This window comes from Opisthocomus hoazin, chromosome Z (genome assembly GCF_030867145.1).
Source record: "Opisthocomus hoazin isolate bOpiHoa1 chromosome Z, bOpiHoa1.hap1, whole genome shotgun sequence".
NCBI classification, from domain to species: domain Eukaryota; kingdom Metazoa; phylum Chordata; class Aves; order Opisthocomiformes; family Opisthocomidae; genus Opisthocomus; species Opisthocomus hoazin.
The window spans coordinates 53,097,327-53,110,328 of record NC_134454.1 but is presented as its reverse complement, the minus strand read 5'-3'; positions in this window follow the sequence as shown (position 1 = coordinate 53,110,328).

The following is a 13,002-nucleotide window of genomic DNA, read 5'->3' as shown; positions in this document are numbered from 1 at the left end:
CTAACAGTGCTTTATTCTGCTGTGTTTTGTTTGAATGGATGCATAACAGCAGCTACCATCTTTATAAACTGCTGCTTTTTTAAAGGCTTTTTCTCTTCCTACACTTGCCTTAAAGATTTATTCTCTTCATACCCTCGCCTAACTCCTGTGGAGACCTGTGGGAGTTGTGTGCACTTATGGAGAGAGTAGACCTTTCCTTAAGAACACTCTGCTAATGGAAACAGCTGAAATTATTGTAAGGAGCCCTTTGGAAGGGCTCCTGTATCTCTTGATCACTGTTTCTGTAGAGTATGGGGGATGACCATGACCTAATTGGAAGTACAGCACAGGAGGTGTGTTGTAATACTCCTTACGGCATAAGCTTCTCTTTGTACGTTGCATTGTACCTGTGTCATGCATGGCACGTCAAACACTGACAAAGGCAATATTACTTTTATTTTAAAGCTATTTTTTTGCTCTTTAAGAGGAGCAAAAAGATCACTGAAGAAAAACTTTAAGTTGTGGTCATTAGCTGAGTATTTCATTGTGGTTTTTTTATGTTAAAAACATGAACTGTAAGTGGTTGTCAGTGATTTTTTTTTTCCCCCCTCCCCAGCTGCTTATAGAGGGGAGAATTCTGTTTACACATTCTTTTTTCCAGAAACATTCTTCTCCTGTTGGTTTTTTACCCCTTCCTCCAGAAGAGGAAGGGCAGGTGCAGCCCTACTATAGAGACTTGGGGCCAAATTCATCTTGTGAGTAATCACAATGAAACCCAAAGTGTTTCCACTGCAGATGAATTTAGGTCGTCTTGTAAAATTCTGTACATAAAAAATCTTGTTAGTACACCTGCAATTACCATATCTTATTGTTTTACCTGATTAAAAGCTTGCTTCCTAGAAACAAACATAAAAAAATGAACTCAGAGAGTAGAGTGTTTTCTTCTGCAGTTGTATAAGGCTTTCAGCATTAGAAATCAGTTTGCATATAGTGTTTTTACTGTCTCGTTCATGATAAATTCCGTCTATGTGAAGAGAACTGCTTTTAAGGCATTGGGGATATTGAGCAGTCTGTGGAGTAAAAAGGGATGTGTTTTCTTCAGTGAAGACATCAGGAAACCAAGCACACTTTCTACCTCCGTTTCAGCTTTTTGAAACATTTATTTTAGAAACCAAACTTTTCATTTCTGGTGTCCAAATTGAGTCATAGGGACATACGTTCTTCCTCCTAATAAAAATAGGTAGCCTTGGTATTCCTATTGATCTAGAAATGCAGAAAGTCTTCTGCTTACCAGTACTGTCAATGCTGCCTTGTTGAGTGGGGTCAGGGCCGCGTGTACCCCGGTGAGATTCAAAGGCGCGCGCGCCTTCATCTTCGTTCTTCCCTGCGAAGATCACACACAAGACTTCAAGCCTGTCCTGCAGTCTGGATTGTTGCCATTTTGTAGGACAAATGCAGCACTTCCTGGAAAGTTAAGGCCTGGTCCTGTGAAACACAAGATGCACATCTGTCAACCACGGTGGAAGGCCACAGCTGATAAGCAGCTCCCGAATCAGTACATAGGTGTTTGGTCACTGAGCTACCAGGATTAACCAATATGTGGAAGTGAATGGCCAGATGTATGGTTTCCACCTTGCATATTTTGGGGTAGAATGCACATTTGACGAAATGTCGTCGTCCTTCCTGCAAAGTCCGAAAGAATCAACGGGTGTGGGGGGTGCTTTGGTCCATGGGACGACGGGACGTACAGGCACGTGTCGTCACTGTGTGCGACAAGATCCTGTTTCTGAAAAAACCTTCCTAAACGGTAACCCATTTGCTGTAACGTATGCTGTATTTCAGCATTGGACAGACGGGATTAATGCGATTCATTAACCACTAACAGAATATATTGAGAATGATCAGGTTTGGAGATTTTGTTTTATTGTTTTGTTCATTTGGAGTTTTTTGGGTTTTAATAAAAGCAAACAATGTCTCTAACATAAAATAAACTGCAGGTTAGTTCTTTGCATCTTGAAGTTAAGTTTTGAAGAGTGTTGCAGATGTCGGAAAAGAAAAGGGAAATCAGGTTCTCTAATACCGTATTTACTTGTTGTACTGTTTCGGAAATACTTAATAGTGCTGAAGTTAGGACATCGCTTCTTGGTTAAGAAAGCCCATTACTATAGAGAAGTCATGGCTTTGAAGGTATAGCTGTACAACATACTTCGGTTTTGAACGGTTCTTAATGACGTGTATTACAGATCTGTTTTCGGTTTGCAGATGGACTTAGCCCAGCGTACACCAGACTGGACACGTACTTCAAAATGCAGTCTTACAGACTAGTGATCTGTAACACTGTAAAATACCAACTTCCAACAGTTTAATCAGTTTTATTTTTGTACAGTATTCGTATCCTTTATAAGTTATTTTGCTGTCCTGTTTTGTAAATCACATGAAATTGTAAAAAAAAGAAAAGTGAAAAAAAAAATAGTAGGCATAGATGTTTTTGTACATATGTATATATATATTGTCCAAATAAAGAAAAACGGAATTAAAAAAATGAACGTGTTGTTTTGAATGATTGGAGTCAAGCAGGGGTCACGTAAACTAGTGTGAACGGTTATGAAAAAATTCCTGCTGTGCACCACGAAGTCCGTGAGTTGAGTGGCAGATGAACCGGCTTCAGAGGTCTTGGCACGAGCCATCGTTCAGCTTGGGTCCTGTTGCTCTGCTTTTCGCAGGTGCTTTCACGGGTGTTCCTTCTGCCGCTCCCGGAGGCAGGCAGAGACACAGCTTGCAGTGTGGGACAAGTGTCCCCTCGGCAGCGTGCTCCAGCTCCTGGGAAGTCTCTCTGCCGTTGCCCGGTGGCTTCTCAGCTGAGCCTGGTGCTCTCCCTCGCTCCTTGCAGCTGCTCCGTGAGCTGATGGTGGAGCCATGCTGCTGCCGTGGGGTTGCCATGGGTTTGGAGGGGTTGTTGGTGTGAGGAGGGAAAAACCCATCCACTCCACCTCTGAAGCAGGGAAAGGCAAGCAGCCCTCTGCCAAAAAGCTCACCGATGTTTAAGGTCACCGACACTAGGGTTGCTGAAAGCGACTACTGAAACAAATTAGCTTAATCTGGCACATAGGGACAGTGGTAGGGTGTGACTGCGAGATGAGACCCTGGGCCCAAGGGAATGACGAGCCCTGCAGCGGTGCAGGCAGGGATGGGGGTGGAGGCATGCCAGCTGTGTCTGGGGAAAAACTTGTAAGCAGCCTCTGCATCTTGACTTGACGGCAAGTTGGCGTTTTCTGTCCTCGGGTTGGGTGGCCAAAGGACAGTAGAACAAGCCCAGCAGAGCGCTTTCTTTTTTTACCTCGTCATCGATTTTAGCACCAAGGGACACAGGGCTGTGGCATTGTTATGGGTTGCGTGGCAAAGTTTTGGTAGCGGGAGGGGACACAGGGGTGGCTTCTGTGAGAAGCTGTGAGAAGCTTCCCCCACGTCTGATGATAGACTGTGCTACAGTTTGGCTGTGGCCGGCAGCAAAGGGCCACGTGGTCACTCTGTTGCCCCTGGGGTGGGGAGGAGAATGGGAAGAAACAGGCAGAAACCAGTGGGTCGGGATAAGGGCAGTTTAACAGAACAGCAAACAGAGGGAACAGGAACAACAACGATACAGATAAGGAGAGTATACAAAAGAAACAGCAGAATGCACAGAGCTGCTCTCACCGCTCGGTGCCCTGCAGGCTCCCGAGCCACGACCCCTTCCCCCCACCCAGCTCCCCCACCCGAACCCAGCGTGGCAGCACATGGTATCAAACACCCTGTTCTGTTTGGCCAGGTTGGGTCAGCCCGCCCGGCTGTGTCCCCTCCCGGCTTCTGGGGAAAATTAACCCTGTCCTGGCCAAACTCAGGACAGAGCCAGAGCCAGCCGGCTCTAAGATGCACCCGCCGCTGGCCAAGGCCACGCCAATCAGTAATGGTGGTAGTGCCTCTGGGATAACCTATTTAAGAAGGGGAAAAATACTGCGGGCAGATGGCAGTCGAGAGAGAGGTATGAAATGATGTGAGAGAAACAACTCTGCAGACAGCAAGGTCAGTGAAGAAGGAGGGGGAGGAGGTGCTCGAGACGCCGGAGCAGAGAGCCTTCCCCTCCAGCTCGTGATGAAGACCATGGTGAGGCAGGTTGTGTTCCTGAAGCCCATGGAAGGGACCCCACGCCGGAGTAGGTGGATGCCTGAAGGAGGCTGTGACCCTGTGGGGAGCCTGCGCTGGAGCAGGCTCCTGCCAGGACCTGCAGACCCATGGAGAGAGAACCCCACACCGCAGCAGGTTTACTGGCAGGGCTTGTGACCCCGTGGGTGACCCACGCTGGAGCAGCCTGTTCCTGAAGGACTGCGGGAAGGACTCACACTAGGGCAGTTTGTGAAGAGCTGCAGCCCGTGGGAAGGACTCATGCTGGAGAAGTTTGTGGAGAACTGTCTCTCGTGAGAGGGACCTTCACGCTGGAGCAGTGGCAGAGTGTGAGGAGTCCTCCCCCTGAGGAGGACGGAGCGGCAGAGACAGCGTGTGATGAACTGACCACAGCCCCCATTCTCTGTCCCCCTGTGCTGCTCGGGGGGAGGAGGGAGAGAAACGGGAGTGAAGTTGAGCCCGGGAAGAAGGTGGGGGGGGGAAGGTGTTTTAGGATCTGGATTTATTTCTCATTATCCTACTCTGATTTGATTGGTGATGAATTAAACTCCCTTTTCTCCCCAAGTTCAGTCTGTTTTGCCCGTGACAGCAATTGGTCAGTGATCTCTCCCTGTCCTTGTCTCGACCCGCGAGCCTTACATCACATTCCGTCTCCCCTGTCCAGCTGAGGAGTGGGAGTCATAGAGCGGTTTGGTGGGCACCTGGCATTTATCCAGGTTAAACCAAAACAGGCATTAGCCTGATTCCACTGCAATCCCATCATAAAGGACTTGCCATGAATTTAACTTTCTTCACCTTAAACCCTTTAACGCCTGTCTTTAGTGCTCTAATTGGAACTGCTACCAAAATCTTCCTAGTGTAGAGAGGGCCTGAGCCTTAGGAGGCTGTTTCCAGCCACTTTGACCTCATACACTCTACAGAATAGACTTGCCAGGAGTGATGTAAATTTTGTCTGGAACGGGCATGACTTGCAAAGGCTGACTGCACCCCAGTCGATGCTGGCAGACTTCAGCAGTGACGTGGGGAACTGTGACCCTGAACATTGACTGAACCAGAGAGCACACTTTCTACAAGGTGAATTTTCATTTCCCCTCTCTGCCAAGGAGACAAGAAAGGGGATGTGCCATAAAACGCCATGAAAGTCCAGTTATTAAATGCTCGCAGAGGTGCCTTGCCTGCTAGGGTGGCTAGAATGACTTTCACATCCATGGGAGTCTACAACAGTGTTGTTCACCACTCGCTCTTTCAGGGCTAAGGAGTCAGGGAGATTTGCTTTCTGCATCAGAGCTCCACAACAACTGCTACTTTCTCAATGGCTTTTTCTTTGGAAACAAAATCTCTTCCAGGCTGAGGTCCTCGCACTTCCCAGACATATCTGACAAATTGTACCAACAATAACTTACTGCAATGTCACAAGAGTCAGAACAATGTATTTAACAAAGTCCTCTTTAGGGGACTGCCTTAAAGCAGGGTAAGATTTCCCAATGGCAAGAATTTTGCAGCTGCCGTGCTTTCTGTTCTCCTCAGCTGAGAAATTCCCTGGCCCTCCTCAAACACTTCCACAGTTACTGTGGAAATCTTCAGTATGTATGCCTGTTGGGGTGAGAACGAGTGGAGTCCCTACTGCTTTCAGCTTGTATTTTTGAATTTCAGTAGTTTGTGGCCCCCAGTTGACAACTGACAAACATCCTATTGCTTTTCATATCAAAAGCCGTCAGTCTCTGTTTCGGTATCATCTGTTGCCTCTTAGGCCATGCAATGCTGATCAAAGTGACACCTGCGTCCTGGTTTTAGCTGGGATAATTTTCCTCCCAGTAGCTGCTGTGTTGTGGATTTAGTACCAGAAGAATGTTGATAGCACTGACATGTTCAGTTGTTGCTATGAAATCAAGGACTTTCTCCAGTCTCCCAGGTTCAGCTCATGAGCAGGTGTGCAGGAGCTGGGAGGGAGCACAGCCAAGCAGCTAGCCCAAGGTGGCCAGTGGAAACACTCCATACCATGGACATCATGCAGAATTTGTGAATCACAGAATCACAGGATGCTTTGGGTTGGAAGGGACCTTTAGAGGTCATCTAGCTCAACTCCGCCGCAGTGAGCAGGGACATCTTCAACCAGACCAGGTTGCTCAGAGCCCTGTCCAACCCGGCCTTGAATGGTTCCAGGGACGGGGCCTCCACTGCATCTCTAGGCAATCTATTCCAGTCTTTCACCACCCTTATCGTAAAAAATTTCTTCCTTATATCCAGTCTAAATCTACCCTCTCTTAGTTTAAAGCCATTGCTCCTTGCCCTATCGCAACAAGCCCTATTGAAAATATTTTCCCCATTTGTCCTATAGGCTCCTTCAGGTACTGTAAAGTCTCCCTGGAGCCTTCTCTTTTCCAGGCTGAACAGCCCCAGCTTGCTCAGCCTTTCCTCATAGGAGAGGTGCTCTAGCCCTCGGATCATCTTTGTGGCCTCCTCTGGGGTTGGCTGGTGGGGAGAAGAATCTGTCTTTTCTGAGAGCTTCAGCTGTATTCTTTTTTTCCCAGGGATTTTTTCTGTGAGTTTGGGGGTTTTTTTCAGGAGTTCTGCAAAATCCCAAAATTCCAAAATCCCCAAATCCAGTTCTGGGTTCCGTGTTTGCTGCTCTGGAACTGCCTGCGAATCGGTCATCGTGTGTGGAAAAAAAATTCTATTTCTATAGCTTGTTTTGCATATTCATTAAACTCATAATTAGTAGCAGTATTAGTATTTCCTTTGTTGCCTCATTAAACTGTCTTTATCTCAACCCACAAGTTTTCCCATTTCTCCATTCTCCTCCCTATCCCGCTGAGGGGGAAGGGGACAGGTGAGCGAGCGGCTGTTGGATGCTGAGTTGCCGGCCTCCGGGTTAAACCCCAACAACTTGTATGTCTGCACAGCTGACACAAGGTACAAAGGAAATGGAGCATGTAAACCACAGGACTAGGAGAATCAGTGAGTAGATAAGGACAGCTTACCATCCCAAGATCCAATAAATCCTTGTGGGAATTCAGAATGCAAGGAGAAAGAAACTGAAGAGCACAGACAATATCAGAGCCCTCCTGACACTGTGCTAGAACAGAGCACAGAAAAGTCTTGGGTGTCCCAAATGCCCTTTTCTTCCTCTGCTGGCTAATGGACATTGGCCAGAAAGACAGCAGCAGGAGCTTCAGGAGACGCAGGTGTAAGTTACACCAGAGATCCCTGGAGAGAGCACATACAGTGGTCTGGGCTCTTCTGCTGTTAACCACTCCTTTGGTGGCCTCGAGTCATGTTTCCAAGCAGAAAAGACTTTTGAGAGCCTATGGAAAGCCATACATAACTGCTCTGTCAAAAAACACAAGGCCAGGGAAAACCACAATTATGTTGTTAGTCTGTGCAACACTGGTGGTAAATCACTGCCTCTGCTTTACTGGATTACAGAAATACAATCCAGACCTTACCTAGAAGCTATGCTACGTTCAGCTTTTATGTCCAATGAACGATTTTTCTCAGGGGTATAATTTTTAACTGAGACATTTCAAGGGGGACAGCCTTACTGTAAACTCATTCAAACTGAAATAAAAGAGATTCTCCCGATATAACTTAATCCAATCATTCTTCATACTGATTTCTGACATACTGGTGCTTGAGGAACTGCATATGCACTGCAGGCTGTATCAGTTGAATTAGATTGGCATCAAACCAGTACATTTTATACAGCAAAATGTATTTTAAATACTACAAAAGTTCTGAGCAAAAAAATCCTTTATGAACAGTGCAATTCAACTCAGAAGCAGACACAAAGTGGATCCAGATTCCTCAGCCACTGGGGCGCACAGAAAACTATAACATCAGTGGCTTTTCACCTGAACAGACGTCTAAGCATCATTGCAGCAGCATAGTGTGGGGCTGATACTGTTGGTGGTGTCTGAGAGCAAGTCCCTTTGCACTCCTTGTGCTGATCCTCTGCTTTGGATATACCCCGTGTCTGTAATTCTTCAGCACAGAATTCAACAAAACCAACAACAAAACCAAACAAATACCACCACCCCCAAAAAAAATCCCAACCAACCAAAAAAACCTGTGTTGTCCGTGAAAGAGCTATTAAGTGACTCAAATTGAGGTAAACCAGTGTTACTGGATTGCAGTCAAGATCAGCTGGAGACTTTTCCCCTTTCAATTACATGATCCCAATTACCTTAAAGCACGTATGCCCTTTGAGGCATCCATGTTGCGTGTTACCTGTGCCCTTTTCTGCTCTCTGTTCTTTTCCAAGGCTCTGTGATATCTTCTGCCACCATCTTCTCAGTTATCATCTGTTCCCTCCTTCTTGCTTCTGGCAAAATCAGCCTTGTCTGCTACTGTGCATGGTTTCTTATGCCGAACAAAGAGAATTTTGCCATTCCTTTCCAGCTTACTTGCCATGTTCTCATCTCCATGCTTCCCAAGTAGATTGTCAGTCAGCAAGCAGTTGCCTTGCTCTTCTGTGAACTCACACTGGGCATATTTGCCAAGTTTTCATGTAGCTTCCAGGTGCAATAGTTAATACAAATAATCTGCAATACTACACTCTAGCTAATGACATGCATAATGTCATGTTTTGAGACTAACACAGACTGCTGTGCATAAGCCCCGGGCGGCAGCTCAGCCCCAGACAGCCACTCGCTCACTCTCCCCCAGTGTGACTGGATGAGAGACAGGTAAAAGTGAGAAAACTCCTGGGTTTAGGTAAAGACAATTCAACAGGGAAAGCAAAAGCCATGTGCACAAGGAAGGCAAAATAAGGAATTCATTCACTACTTCCCATTGGCAGGCAGATCTTTAGGTGTTTCTACAGAAAAGCAGGCTCCACCACACATAGCGGTTACTTGGGAAGACATAACTCCGAATGTCCCTCCTCCCTCCTTCTTCCCCCAGCTTTTACAGTTGAGCACGGTGTCGTATGGCATGGGACGTCCCTTTGGTCAGCTGCGGTCAGCTGTCCTGGCTGTGTTCCCTCCCAGCTTCTTGTGAACTACTTCAGCCGGTGGGGCAGTGTGAGAAACAGAGAAGACCTTGATGCTATGCAAGCACTGCTCACCAAGAGCTAAAACATCCCTGTGTTACCAACAGTGTTTTGGTCACAACCCAAAAGATAGACTCATACTAGCTACTATGAAGAAAATGAACTCTATCCCAGCCAAAACCAGTACAACTGTCAAAAAACCATTGGCTTAGTGGGGTAATAGATCAACAGAAGGAAGACTGGAGAACTGGGGGATTGCTGTGCGAGCAACTGAGGAGCAGAAGAATAGTGAAGAAAAGCTGGTGGAATTTGGTGGAAAGCACGGAAATGGGAATTGCTGGCAGGGTACGGCGCCATTGATAAAGGGCTGAGCCACAAGAGGGGATGTCAGCGGGTAGGCTGCTGTAGTGCTGGTTATCACCCCTTTTACCCTTCTGCCTCTGCTGTTGCTGCTTGCCTTTATTTTTCCCTGATTTCCCTGCTGGTTTTCAACGCTGCCACAGCGGTGCCTGAAAAGCTTTTGATGGCTAAACTCTTCCAGTTCCTGCACTCATCTCCCCTCTCCCTGTTTAACAGCTCAGCCTTGTCAATGGCTCAAGTTCGCACTGAAGTAAAACAAAGTACAGCAACCACTAAATCACCCCCTGCATACAAAACATTGCGTTTCATCCAGGCTGTCCTAATATGCAAAGGATCAATGATCCTCACAGCAGAAGCATGGCTCTTGGCAAGCCTAGTCTGTGGGTGCGACAGCAGAGAAACATTCCAGCAGTTTTCAGATGCTCAGGCTGGGACAGGAGGAGGATTTTTCTTGGAGCGGAGGTGGATTTAATTCTCTTCCCCATCTCCTTCCTCTCCAAATGATGATGTACTGAATCCTGGTTTTACTCTGAATTAGCAAGGTACTGGGAAAAAAATGCTTCTGTAACACAAAGTTCTAGGAAAATTTATTTTGGACATTGTGTTTCAGTGAGTCAGAACTGAAGAGAGTAATTCTGGCTCAGAGTTATTTACAGTGAAGCCAGAGTGCCAAGGTTCCCCCTCCCCTCCCCGCTCCCCATGATGTAGCTCTCCTGCCAGACACCTCCCATCAGATACTGTTTCAATCAAACCAGGGGAAACTACACTGCGCCTTTCAAGAAGCAGGCCAAATACAGAACAGGGGAGAGGCCAGCGAAACGCCGCCTGTGACATCAGAACAACTTCCATAAAACTGCAGTACATTCTGATGCAGAGTTACTAGGTATGGCTGAGCCAACGCAGCCCTTCACCTCAGTGTGGTGCTCCTTCCCCAGCACAGGTGGTGGGCTGCAGGGCCAAGAGGAGGAATCTCGCCCTGAGTGGGACCATCCCCCCCGTGGCCGATCCCTGGGGGCAGCCACAGGACCTCTGCTCAGCTCAGCAAACAGTGAGCGTCTTTCATGACAGATCTCCTCCCGTCCCCCAGGTAAACCCCGCCATCCAAAGCCTAAGCACGCCGCAGACAGTGTGGCGTCATGTCAATGTGACACCAGCGTTTGTAAAACACGGAATGACACAGAATGTGTCATTCAAAACAATGACAAGCTTCGCACCTTACGTACCTGTTTGCTCTAACACTTTGCTTTCAGGAAGACACTATGGAATGGCATGGGAATTGGGCAAGGAAGGTGAAAATTAAGGCACATGAATAAGAGATGTTCAGAAAATTCAGAGGCCTTGCCAAGGGAACAAGCAGGTAGCTGCAGGCCCACGGAAGAAACCCAAGTCAGTTTCCATGACCCACAGGAGGCAGCGTCTGAAGATGGTCCAGCAGCTTCTAGAAAGGAAGCATCAGCCAGAGTAACAAAAGAGGAGGCATCTTGGCATGAACCATGCACAAGAGTCTCCGGTAGTGTTAACTCTAAATAAAATTTGCCATTAGGCCTGGAGCAGGGGCCTATCCTGGCCTCTGAACAGCTCCTACCGCACTTCTCAGCATCCTGCAGCCCAGACCCACTCTGTGCATCTCATCACCTCTCACCATCTCCAAAGACTGCAGAACAGACACTCCTAGTCAGCAACAGCCTTAACAGGCTTCATTTATTTTTCTTCCAGTAAAAACCCAAGCTTCATGTAAGCAGGTTAAAAACACTGTAGTTGTGCAAGGGTCCCTCCTCATTCTAGTCTGCTGGTTCATGTGACTAAGCAATCTCTCCTGGTTAACAATCACATACACGCACAAGCGCCATTTACAGTCACAAAATACACTAAAAGGTGATTTACAAGTGCTTTTCAGTATTCGGTTTCTCAACATCTTTTTGTTTCTCACAGTAAGTCACAGTTTCCATGTTGCTTCTCTCTCTTTGTCTCAAGATGTGAGCAGACACAGATGTTTTTTAGAACTGCAGATGGTGGTGGAAGAGGATCTTTGCCATAGTCTTCAGCTGGTCTAAACAATAGGGAAAAGTACCTATTTTTGGAGAAAGCTCAATTTATTCTTCAGCTGTCAGGACTATTTGGGTTCTTTCCACTTCGGCATTTTTGAGAGGTCCTGTCTAGTCAGCAGGAAAAGTTGGATACGACATGTATATTTAACCTAAACTCCCACTCATCCCCTCCTCTTCAAAGTCGCAACAAAATTAATTCCACGGGTTTTTATAACAAGAGTCCCCGAGGCGCTGAATAGCAGTAGCAAAGCATGACAAACACCAAAGCAAGCTGGCAGCGTGGAGGGGCCCTCTAGGCGGGTGAGGAATGCTCAGCAACACCACAGCTGCACTACGAGATGCAGTGTGGATTGTCATGGCTGAACGCACTGTCCAGCTCCAAAGACTTCCTTTCGAGCCCGAAGGTCACCGGATGTAGATGGGATGCACCCGTCGCGTGAATTCGCGGGTTAACAAGGTGTATGGGGAGCATGCAGTCATGTCGTGTAGCCCATCTGCAAACAGCAGTGGCTGCTTTTGTACACAAAGTTGGTTTTAGAGCTCCTTTTTAAAGGCTTTAGCTAGCAGAACTGCTGGAGAGTGAAGATCTATCAGTCAGCAACATGACAATGTTACGGTTTTACAACTCATTACGTTGTCTGGGGTAACTTCATATGAATGATGGTGTCATATTAAGATGTAGCCAGCTACGTTGAAATCAGGAACTGCAGGCAATAGCTGACAGACCTCTGAGGAAAAATCAAACACTTTGTCCTGGTTTTGACTGAGACAGAGTTAATTCTCCTCCCAGTAGCTGCTGCGTTTTGGATTTAGCATGAGAAGAATGTTGATAACACTGATGTTTTCAGTTGTTGCTATGAAATCCAGGACTTTCTCCAGTCTCCCACGTTCAGCCCATGAGCAGGTGTGCAGGAGCTGGGAGGGAGCCCAGCCAGGCAGACAGCCCAGGCTGGACAACAGAAATATTCCATACCGTGGACGTCGTGCTCAGTTTATGAATGGGGGTTGGCCGGGGGGCAGGATTGCTCTTTTCCCGGAGTTCGGCTCGTTTGAGACAGGATCTGAAGTGCCATCCTCTTGAAATGAGTCAGACTTACATTTAATACCTCAGCCTGAAACATGAGAAAGGAACTGAACTCTAGGAAGAAATCCCACAAAGTTCTAAGATGACAGTATTAAAAATAGATTGTGCTGTCTAGCCATAGAAGAACTGAGTCCTAACACATGTTCATGTAAGCGGTTTCACTTATTCAGATACTGAAAACAAATCTGCACTTTTCACATAGTGATCCTCAGAGACTAAACAAAATGTATGTTTTTCCATTCAATTAAAAAAAAAAGAAACTTAGAAGTTCAGGGTTATGAAAAGCCAAGTATTTTGCAGATCAAAGAACACACTTAAAACCCAGATCTTGCAATACAGTGGACAGATAGGCCTGTAGCTTCAATTAAGGTGAGGATACTCTG